Raw genomic sequence first — 12,694 nt, forward strand, 5'->3', positions numbered from 1 at the left:
AAATAACATCATATTATCTCTTTTAATGTTTGAAGCCACCCGGGTCTATTTTGTAATAACTGTCATTAAACTATGTTTTGTAATATCAGATATAACATACAACCACCAAATAAGTGATTGTATTTTATTCTCTACAAACTTCTCATTGTACAAATAAAACAATGGAATACATAGATACTACGATACTGTTCCCTGTGAGCTGCCTTGGCAGAGGTTTGTGCTCTCAGATGTCTTGTTATTGTTTGTTGTTACAGTAACTGTGTCAGGAGCTGACAGCTCTTCATCTCCTGTGTGGTTGATGGTTGGACTGGTTTGTGGAGTCTCTCTCATTATTATTCTCCTGCTCTTGTTGTATCGCTGCAGACAGTCCAAGTGTAAGAGCCTCTTCTTTTCATGCTGTATTAGAGAGTTTATTTACTACACACACTTTAATTATTCACACATATACATGTATTCTGATCTCATGACACAAAATTACACTGGAACAATTTATACATGACAAACATGTGTAATAACATTTGTCTCTTTCACAGATTCCTGCTTCACCAGGTTGGTAAAATACTTTTTATTATTATTTTAAACAAACATCAGTTGCTTTTGAATTCATTGTTGTCACGTCTGCCGTGGCAGATGACTGGACATTGAGAGTTAGGACCTAAGATGCAGGCAGCTGAGATGCAAGTCAGTTTTATTCATAAAGTGGTGAAATAAAGAGAAACCGCGAAGGCAAGGATGGAAACTAAGCAAACCTAAACTGGAAAATACTAACAAAAACAAACCTGAAACCTTAAATGGCGATGCAGGGAGACACAGAATGCAGGGAAAGAACTCGTTCGCGAGTTCACTCTTGCTGCTCCCCTGTCTGTGGACGTGTCCCGTCAGGCTGTGTCACCTGGCATATTGCCCACGGTTCGCCGGTTTAGATAACTTAGATAACTTAAAAATGTTATTATTTGGCTTTTTTCAGTGTTTTACTTTTTCCTGAGTAGATCAGTTTAGCGGAGATTAAAGTTATAGTTTTCACACGGCGAAATAAACGTCAAACAGAAAACTGATTAAACAGAAGTGTGACATGATCGAGAATTTACTCCTGTGTAGTGTTATATTTTAGGGAGCAAAGAGCAGAAGGCCGAGTTTATTAAAATCCACCGACACAATCTGCAAATTTAATGAAAAGTTTAATGAACTATCATCTGGTCCTTTTTATAGTGAGCACATACCTTAAACACTTCAAGCTGTAAGCTAGTGATAGTTATATGAAAGCAGATGCTGCTGGTGCAATAAGCTCTACGTTTTACGTCCAGTGGATGATGATCTGATTAGTCGACTAATCAAAAAAATAATCGGTGACTAGTCGACTATAAAAATAATCATTTGTGACAGCCCTAATAACAACTATCCATTCATAAATTTTCCCTATACAGTATTATACTATTATACTAAACAACAGTAAACTGGTCTGTTTCCTGACATCATCTGATGTTTTTGTAAAATCTTTGGTTGTGTTGTTCTGTTTTTCCGCTGCTCTCTGTAAAATGATTAAAAGACAGTTTTGGTAATGAGCTGGATTAGAAACATGACTGCAACACTTTGAATATGTGTTACAACACACTCCACTCTTTACTGTTTTATCTGATATTTGGAAAAAGAAGAATGTGGCTTTTTTTTTTATTCATAACAACATTTATTTACTGCTTGACTTTGTTTTTGTTTAAATTCTTTTGTCTAATAAATTATATAAATACAGTTTGTTGTCAGTAAAACTGTGAGAAATAAAATCCTTGTTGTTTGAAAGAGCTGACATTTTTGTTCTTTGGTGTTTGTTTTGTTTTTCAAGAAAGAAAAAGAAAAGAAAGAAAGAAAACTTAAAGGCAGCATCCTGCAGTAACCATAGCAATTTTTTTTTTTAAATCAATCTTACTTTTTTTTAAATAAGTGTTAAAAGTGTGATTTTTTGTTTGTGATTTTTTTTTAAACTTTCTTACTTCAAAATAATCTCTCTTTCAAATTTAATTATTTAGCCTACTTTTGTTTCTGGCCTAAATAAAAACAAAGTAATGTTATAGAGGAAAAGGTTAAAAAAATAAAATAATCAAATATATGTTAACAAATCTCCCAATCTTATCTTGAGTTTAGACCTTTTGCACCAGTTAAGCCTTCGAAACAATCCTCGCCTTAAATCTTGAATATTTTGGGTTCACCAATTTAGAAATAATCTTACTGCTGATGCAACAGACGCCAGTGCGCTTAAAACATTTCCTCTGGATCACTTTTGTCTCCTTACAGGATTAAAAACATGACAAAGTCTGTGATTGTTTGTATGAGTGAGCATATCACTTCTGAATTATACAATCTACAGGTCACAACACTGATATCACAAACATGCTGATGTTGTAATTTAAATATGTTTGTCTGAAACAGGTCTCTGTTGTAAATGAGACATTGGGTATCAGTTACTGTACTGCAGGCGATGGCAGTTCGGCACTAAAGGGCCACTTTTTTCTCACAAATTTGCCACTTTAATGTCGAAACATTTTCCCTTCTTCTTTTCCTCATAGAAATGATGAATAAAAACACTTATTGGAACAACGGACACACAGATATTTCCACACTGGACCAGTATTACTATTACTTATATGGTTTGCCATGATAAAAACATTTGTAACCCACAAACCAGCAATAATAGCATTTGTCCACATGGTGTCAGCATCTCTCCTTAACAGAATTGAGATACGTGAAAATGTCTGAAGCCAAAAGTTTGAACTTCGGGTCTTTGTTGGAAAATAAGGAAATAATCACAAAGTCACTGAATCTTTTTCTGCAGCTGTGAAAGTTTGAATTGTTTCTTTTCAGTCCTTCAGGCTCAGAGCTGATTTGTGAGGAGAAACGTAGCTTCATTAACACAACAAAACTAAGACAAAGAGGCCAACTACACCTGTGCATGGCCTTTTGTTACCCAAGCACCTCCCAGTAACACTCCCACTATTCCCAGCACTGCTGAACCTCATAAATCCCAAACACTACATTATGCTGTTGATTCTTTACTTTGTTGTTTTTTGTGTGTGTATACAGAGGCTTACAAGCTAACCTATACGCCTATACAAACTATACTATACTATGTTGAGGTGGTGTGTAAGATCATCTGTAACTAACATTCACTCCCTGACTACTGATTATATGTTTCTCTACTACACCAGAGAATAAGTGATGCAGAAAGTGGGCATAAAGAGAGGGCCACCATCCTGCAGGGAAAGACCTGGAGAAAGACAAAACAACACAACCAGGAAGAGCATCGAGGTGTGAGGAACCTCTGAGGAATGTCTGATAAATGGTTTGGTTCTTATACTGCACTTTTTTATTCTGAGCACTCAATGCGCTGTACACAACTTGCCCAATTTACCCAAGCACTTTTCTCTATTTACTTGCTTTCTGTCACATATTCACACTTCAGCAGATGGATCAGAGAGCAGCTTGGGGTTAGTATCTTCCCCAAGGATATTTGGCACGCAGACTGGAGCGAACCATCAACCTTCCAATCCTGTCCTGTCTGACAGGATTAAATTTATATTAATTTTGTGACAAAGACACCAGTGACATAAAAAAATGCAAATCGTTTTAATAACCTTTTTCTTAATGTTGGTCCTGGCTTGGCAAAAGAAATTGTAAAAACTGGAAACCCTCCTAAAACTAAAACTATTAATGTAGCAAACTCAATGTTTATGAGGGGAGTAGATGAAGAGGAAATTATTGATGCAGTTACATCCTTTAACTTCAAGAAATGAACTGACTGTGATGGCATTGATATGGACTTAATTAAAGATATTATTGGATGCATTGTGAAACAATTTACCTACATTTGTAATCTGTCATTACAAAGTGGTTTATTTCCTGATATGATGAAAATTGCAAAAGTAGTTCCAATATATAAAGCTGGAGATAAACATCTTCTCACAAACTATCGGCCCATCTCTCTACTACTGCAGTTCTCTAAGATACTGGAAAGAATATTTTACAATAGATTTTATGACTTTATCACAAAAAACAATGTACTATATGAAGAGCAATATTGATTTAGACCCTAAAGGACCACAACGCTTGCCTTAATGGAGTTCATAGGTACAGTAAACACTGTTTTGAAAACAAAGAATATGCTGTCAGAGTTTTTTTTAGATTTAAAGAAAGCATTTGATACAGTTGATCACAACCTTTTACTTAACAAACTATGTACATATGGAATCAGAGGGGTGGCATTATCATGGGTTAACAGTTACCTTAAAAACTGTAAAAATAAATAAATAAATAAATGCCATAAATGCCAAAATTGTGTGAGGGGTTCCCCAAGGATCAGTTTTGGAGCCGCTGCTTTTCATATTGTACATTAATGAGATATGTGCAATTTCAAACTCTTTTAAAGTAATATTATTTGCAGATGATACAAACTTACTGTGCTGTGGAAGTAACTTGGAGCAACGTCTGAATGAACTAGAAAATGAATTAAATAATCTGAAGACCTGGTTTGACCTTAATAAATTAACATTGAACCTGAGAAAACAAAATTCATAATATTTGGGAATCGCACATATTCGACCAATAGTAAACTGACAGTAAATAACATTGAATTAGACAAAGTATCTGAAATAAAATTCCTCGGTGTGATAATACATCACAAACTATGCTGGATTCACCACATTACTTATATCAAAGGCAAAATATCAAAGTCTCTGGCAATTCTCTACAAGGTTAAGGATCTCATCAATCAAACATCATTATATTATCTATTGTTCTATTATACTGCTGTACATGACATACTGTGTGGAAGTGTGGGGAAAGACGTATAAAACACACACCCATCCAATATAGATTCTGCAAAAAAGAGCAATAAGCATAAGAAATAAAACTAGTTCAAGAGAACCATTAAATCCACTTTTTATCAAATTAAATATTCTCAAATTTAAAGATTTGGTTGACCTCAGAACTGTGCAAACAATGTACAAATCAGCAAATAAATCTTTGCCCCACAAATTCAGAACTTGTTCCATATAAGACCAAATACTCATGAGAGGAATCCTTATGTTCAGCAAGCCAATAGTAAGGACAAATGTAAAATATCACAGCATTACAGTCAGAGGAGTTAGTGTGTGGAACACCTGTACACATGAAATCAAGACAAGTACATCAGTACAAAAATTCACACAATTGCTTAAAAATATAAATTGCATGAATATAGGAAATCTTCCTCTCAGTGACTGAGTTGTCTCATTGTGTCCTCATTCTAATAGATCAAGGCCAGAGTAACCAAAGCTTAACCAAAGTGTTTATTAAGGTGTTTGTCACATAAAATAAGCTCAGAGATTAAGCAGATGTTAAACACAGGATGCTTAGTTTATGTAAAAATGTCGTTTGTTGTTGTTTTGGTTTACATGCTGCAAATGGTTTTATTTGTGTATGTTCATGTGTTAGACTTGTACATAGTTAAACATGTATGGATCAAATAATGTTGAATTCTAGCTATGGATCTGTAAGCAATTACATTTGAGATAAGAGGCTAGGAACAGGAAAAGGGCGATCGTGGCTCAAGAGTTGGGTGTTCGTCTTGTAACTGGAAGGTTGCCGGTTCGAGTCCCGGCTCAGACAGTCTCGGTCGTTGTGTCCTTGGGCAAGACACTTCACCTACCACCTACTGGTGATGCCCAGAGGGGCCGATGGCGCAATACGGCAGCCTCGCTTCTGTCAGTCTGCCCCAGGGCAGCTGTGGCTACAACTGTAGCTGACTCCACCAGTGTGTGAATGTGAGAGTGAATGAATAGTGGAATTGTAAAGCGCTTTGAGGGGTCCTGAAAAGCGCTATATAAATGCAAACTGTTATTAAAAGTGTAAACTTCATCCTACTCCTTTTCGAGCACACACATTCTGTAGACATAGATATTTACATGAAAACTTGATGATTTTTACGTTTTGTTTTTTCTTTTTTCTCTTGTTATTTCAGTTATATTTAAATGTTTAAAATAAGAAAAATATATATATATTCTTCTAACTCTATCTATAAATTCATCAAACTGCAAACATGACAATACAGAATAATGCCGACACACAGGGCGGCAGCTACAGTGTGCATGAAGGGTTGTTGGTGGTTGCTGTCTGTTCTGCCACAGGTTTATTTTTAATCCACTGAACGGCCTCATATTCGACTGGGCCACATAGAAAAGAGGAAATGCAGCCTGTGGTTTGAAACAACAGTTTTGTGTGTAGCAATCTCTTATTTTAAGCCATCAGTATCCAGCAAACATAAGGTCCTAAAGCACACTGCACTTTATTGTCCTCTTTATACCCTGATGAGGACAATACTTTAGACCAGCGGTCCCCAACCCCCGGGCCTCGGACCGGTACCGGTCCGTGAGTCGTTTGGCACCGGGCCACGAGAGTTGAGGCTCAGGTGTGAAATGTATAGTTTTCAGGGTTTTTATCGGTTTTCAGCGTTATTTTGTTATCGTTTTTATCATTTACTCATTTTTCCTTGGTCTTTTCACGTGTGTTATGAATAAATCTTCTTTTTTCGGTACCGGTACTAGTTTTATTTTGTTGTATTTATCCACGACACCTTAAAGGCCGGTCCATAAAAATATTGTTGGGCATAAACCGGTCCGTGGCGCAAAAAAGGTTGGGGACCGCTGCTTCAGACTATTAACATGTCAGTAAGATGTAAAGTTTTAATGATTGAGACCATGAACATATGCAGAAAGTGTTTAAACTCTGACCTGTAGCTCAGACTGTGACAGGAAGGATCACTTCTCAAAATGATGGAAAATATTGTGTAAACATTGTTATTTGTATAACTGCAAGTTCACACAGAGCTGCAGTCTTATCTGCACCATCTCTGCACTGAAACAAACCTCAATGATCTTTTGTTGTTTCCTTCATCAGCCTGCAGAGTTAAAATGAGGAAGAACATTTACTATAGAAACTGTGCTTTAACTGCTACATTAACTATTTGCAGGTATTAAAGTAAAAGAAAAAAAAAGATTACACATCTTTACTGTAACAGTGCCAGAGCTGACAGGTGGGGAGGTCCAGACTAGGAAGAAGAAATTAGAAGAATGAAAGAGAAGGAAAGAGAGAGAAAGAGAAAAAAGAGGTAGCGATACAGAAAACAAACAGCACCTGAAAGAGAGCAGAAGGAAGACAGAGACCCCATGAGGAGAGCTTCTGAGAACCAGAGGCAACGGACAGCCGACCCTCCCAGAGACCAGGGACCCGTCACAAGCTGAGGACAAGGCCCAGGGCTGTGATCACATGCACATAATATACAAGGACAAACAATCATCCACATCAAACCACCGCTCTAAAACACTTCAAAAACTCTGGTGTGAATGTGGTGTCTGGTGTGGTTACTTACTCTTGTTAGCAAACTTCAGTAAATGTAAAGAGGAAGTGGAAGTTTGCTCCAGTTATAAGTGAACTATTTAACACAATGAAGGAACATGTGGTTTGTTGCTTTGTGCATTTTCTCAGTAGCCTTTTACGATTTAAAGTTACTATGGCAACATGAGTAAAAATAAGGGCAAAAGTCTATCAGGAATAATTATTATAACATTAGATACACAGAAAAAAAACATCCGTCTACAGTCATGTTGTGGGTAATACACCACAGTATCTTCTGATCTATTAGTCTACACATCACTGAATCATTTGGACAGATTAACATTTGTGGAATCACACAGTGTTTAAGTCTCAGTTATTTATTTATGTTGACTGGAGGGTGTAAGTTGAAACCTCAATAGAGATTTTGTGATGACCCACAGGTAAGTCTCTGTGTTCCTGTGATCAGTTATCTGTAACTCAGTTTTCTTCATTTGTTACCATCGAGGCCTGAAACTATCAGCTTCATAATAAAGGTCACCTTTGTTTGGTACTCTGAGTCCTGCTCTGGATATGGGTCTGCTTTTTGAACTGACTCTGAACACAATCACATGATCTTGGTTGGTAACATGTGGTGTTCAACACAAACATCATTATTACAGTGTTTCAATCATTGTTTCACATCATCAGTTTGTTTTATTTTATTGTGTTTACATGTAGTCAGAGGCTGAGGTCAGTGTGCATCTGCACATACATGTCAAAGCAAGACAAAGAACAGTCTGCAGAATAAATGAGTTCCTGCTTTACTTTGAAATGATAACAGATAATAAATATAACTTTGAATTTATCTATGAATTTAATTGTTCTTTAGTTGGTGAAACATAAAAGTCTTTAGTCTCACTTCAGCCACACACTGAGTCATTTCCTGTGTTTGGGTCTCCACCAAACTTAAAACCAGAATTTAACCACAAGGTGAAAACTTTCACAGGTCTGAGGTCAAAGGAGCCTTTTCACTATATTACTGCATGATGATGTTTCAGCTAAGAGTCGAATAAAATAAACATATTTTAATGCAGCCTAAAGTAAGAATTTAATTTTAATTCAGCAGTTAAACAATCAAAAGGAGAAAAATGATTTAAAAAGGCTTTTGTGAAAATACAGGCACCAAAGTAGAAAAGCTGTTTTGGTTATATTCACTCTCAGTGACTCCCAGTCTGCAGAGACCTGCCAGGAGACAAATATTAGTGGATATTGCAGCCAAAAAATCCCCCAAACGGGCAAAAGAAATATCCTGACATGAAGCAACAGAACAGCTTTGTATATTATAGAGAAAGGAAACAACACAACAAAAGAAACAAGCTTCTATGTTTGCAGTGGACAGGAAATATAAACATGTCAACCAACTGCTGCGGTCAAAGCTACAGGAGCTGTTTAAGTTTCATGTCAAAGGGCAGGAAGCACAGAGAGACCAATCAGAATAAGAGCCTGTAGAAAAACTCTTGTTGTATCTATATTAAACACAACTTCTCCTTTTTCTGCAAACTAAAACTGTTTGATTATCTGAGGATCAGAGTGCAGCCGGCTGGATGTGACGATGGGGCACTCTTTGCTCTGCATGATGGGCTTTTTCTGTAAGTACACGTCTGGCATTGTTTGAACGGCAGCGATTAATGAAAATGTTTCTGATCTGTGAGAATTACAGTGAGTCACTGCTTTAACCTGTTTACCTGAGAGCTGGAACAAAGCAGACTTGTGATTCTTTAAGTGTTTAAATGTTTGATACACTGCTGCTTTTTGCATCACTTATAGTTAAATGGTAAAATGGCCTGCATTTGTATAGCGCTTTTCTAGTCCGTAAGGACCCCAAAGCGCTTCACACTACATTAAGTCATTCACCCATTCACACACACATTCACACACTGGCGATGGCAAGCTACATTGTAGCCACAGCTGCCCTGGGGCGTACTGACAGAGGCGAGGCTGCCGGACACTGGCGCCACCGGGCCCTCTGACCACCACCAGTACGCAAACACGGGGTTAGTATCTTGCCCAAGGATATTTGCCATGCAGCCAGGATGCAGCCTGCACTGAAAAAAATGCAATAGGGTGGTTGTTGAATTTGCATAGAATTACTTCATATATCCAGCATGACTAATTTAAATTTCACATCTAAACATATTTTTGTCTTTTAATTTTCACATATTCTTTAAGAATATTGATTCTTTTAGAACAAATCATGTTGAAAAGAAACAAGTTAGTCGTGTTTTATCCTCAAGCTCCGCCCCCTGGAAAGGAAAAATCGGCTGCGCTGTCCGCCATTTTTGTCTCTCGCTTTGGAAAATCTACTACCATCTGGAGTTTTACACTTGAAGGTAAATAAGATTTTAAAGCTAACACACCAGTGAGAACGAGTGTAGACCCTTTATATATGTGGACTTTTACTGGGGTGTTGTTATTTTACAGGTATGTGGGCTGTTTATCGAAAACCATGAAAGGCCAATGTTAGGCTCCAGTTAGCTAATGGTAACTGAAATTATGCGATAAGCAAATTAGTAATTAACATATATAATGTGAGTTAATATTGTTTCTATATTCTTTCAGTCTAAATTAACAGACTATTACAAACTTGCATCGGTGTCTGTAGTAAGTGGTGGTACCTGCAGTGTCTTAACCATTAAACAAGCTAATGTAGGGCCGGGATATGACTAGTTTGTTGAAACATGTCTGCTGCCAATGTGACTGCTCACACACGGTAACATTACCAGCACATAGCCACAGCCGCTATAAACATGCTGAAAGGTCAATCTAGCTTCTGTAGTCAGCAGCTGGAAGACTCAACACAGACCCAAGATTCAGTGTAACGGTTATCTAAATGTTGTGTGTCCTGTTTGTAAGCCCAGAAAAAGAAATTAAATAAAATGACGACCTTGAGCTTCAAGCTAATGTAAGCGTAATGCTATAGCATAAAGCGACTAATGCAATGATGAGGTTGTTAAATTAGTAAAAATACAGTAAATATATCCAACATGAATCATTTATATTTTTGGTCTAAACATAATTAAGTCTCACGCCTTTCACTTGTTTTAGAAGGATGTTCAGTCTTTTAAAACCAGTCATATCAAAATAACAGAAAATAGTTATGTTTTCTGTTGAAACTCCACCCCCAGGGCGTGTTTTGCGAGGGAAAATTCACTGTGGCGGTCCGCCATTTTTTGTCTTCGCTTCGTTTACGTTTGGTGCTGAGCTTTACTTTGTCAAGGTAAACTGAAAACTACATGTTTGAGAGGAAACGAAGAGAACATCCATTAGATGGGGAAGTTTTTCTCATGAATTGCTGTTGAGCAACATAATGTAAAAAACAAGTCATTCCTTAAGTTAACTAACGATAATGCTAGCTTAAGCTGCGGGACAATATTATGTGCATTAGCTTTTTTTCAGTGTGTGCCCAGTCACATCCGCTTGTTTTTTCTCAGTGAATACAGACTAACAAACTCGTGTCCATTTAGTTAACTGGTTGTACCTAAAATGTTTTAGTTATACAGTTAAATAAGCTAGTTTGCCATGGGGTGGGCTCTGTGTGTGTTGGGGGGGGGGGGGGTGTCTTCACTAAAGTCGGTTTATTTAGGGCATGACACCTATGCAGTACTCATTAGGAGAGGAAGTGCATGACGTGGGGCTTTATTTCATGTTCTGGGGCAGTGAATGTAATCTACTGATAACATGTTAAAGACACACAAAAACCCAACAAATTATTTTAACTGATTTATAGAGAGACTGAGAGGAGGGCTTAAAGAGATAAAAATAATGACAATATAAATATGTTAAATTTATTTTTTCTGTATCGATATATGGTGCTTATCCCTGCTGAAGGGCAGATTGGTGTTGCTTCAGAACAATTGTCTAGCGCTGTTATGTAGAGGTGTTACTGTTAAGGTTTTAATAACATTATTTTATTTACTAGTGAAGATTTGCATATCTTATCTCACATTCTGTAAGGTAAATTTTCTGGAAAGGTCAAATTAACAAATTTAACTAAGTATTAATGAAAGACCTTGATGTGTATATGACAATAATAGATGTCGTTTCTGGGTCATTTGGCAGAACTGCAAAATGGCCAGAAGGAGGCAACTGCTGTGGTTGCAAACAGGCTTTGGGTGGTTTGGAAGTAAGGGCAACTATGGAACTGCTCAGCAACATGGGACCCATAGCTAATAAATAGTAATATAACTTTGTGTGGATGTAACCTTGTGAGATTTGAGATTTTGACAGCATTTTTATGTGACAACTTCTCTTTTTAGATAAATGCAGAGTTTAAGCGCATTACCACCATGCCACTGCAGTCCAGATTACTCTCGCAGATAGATGTGCTATCTGACAAACTAATAAAGGTCTTCAAAAGGCGAGGAGGACAAATAGGAAGAAGACTTCAGAACATTCTGGAGCCCACGGCCCAGGTAAGAAAAAAATTAATTTGTGTATACACTTTAGGGAAAATAATAATTTTAACAAAATGCTGCTTGTCACTCTATGCCAGGAGTATGTCGAAAATCACCTGGGATTTTCACAATTTACCATGGGTGCGTTTTTTTTCTTTTTCTTTTACCTGCATTTTTCTATGTGTGGAGTTGATAGTTGAACACCTCTCTGTGCTCTGACCGTATTCTGCTTCTTTGCATGGAGATTTCACTTCATTACCTTTTTAAGCATTCTGAGGACTCAAATCACATGCTGTAATGAATCCATTTTTGTTCACCTAATGTGTTAATGTTAACATTTTTTGGAATAGTGACACAGATTAAAATAAGATTTGGTATAATGTTCTTTGACCAGTGTTCTGTTTAATTAAATTTTGGAATTCTGCATTTTCTAGGCCACGGATGAAGCCATTATCCAACGATCTAATAAGGAAACAACCATGGGAATTTACATCATAAAGTCAAGAGATGCCAATGGCAGCCCTGAGGACATCGGGATAGTCCTTGAAGGCCAGAGAGTCTGGCAGGATTTGGATAACTATACCCTAGCAGCTGCAATGCTGTTTGGACTAATGTACACTTTGAACCTCACCTACCCACTGGAAAAGTATACCTTCGAGGTATTATAGAAACTGGTTATGGAGCTCAAAAGGAACAGCCTTTCAAAGAAGGCCCAGGTTTTCAGGACCAGACTGTACGATTGAACAGTTTTCCAGTTATGATGTGGGAACAACATGTTTACCTCTTCAAATATGTACCATCCTTTCTTTTAAGCCAGCACTGGTAAAGTTGCAGGACATAGTGAAACTTATTTTTCTGGCACTTTTCAACTTGGGGCCTTTATTACTGCAGTTTTCACTTTT

At 37.2% G+C, this 12,694-nt stretch overlaps 1 protein-coding gene across 1 annotated transcript in view; it reads left to right on the forward strand.

Moving 5' to 3' along the window:
- Positions 1-12,694, forward strand: part of LOC113013484 (obscurin-like) — a gene marked incomplete at its 5' end in the record, with an annotated part of 99,147 nt that overhangs the window by 63,139 nt on the left and 23,314 nt on the right. The gene's annotated exons all lie outside the window — the stretch shown is intronic.

Source organism: Astatotilapia calliptera, chromosome 3 (assembly GCF_900246225.1).
Source record: "Astatotilapia calliptera chromosome 3, fAstCal1.2, whole genome shotgun sequence".
Classification (NCBI taxonomy): Eukaryota; Metazoa; Chordata; class Actinopteri; order Cichliformes; family Cichlidae; genus Astatotilapia; species Astatotilapia calliptera.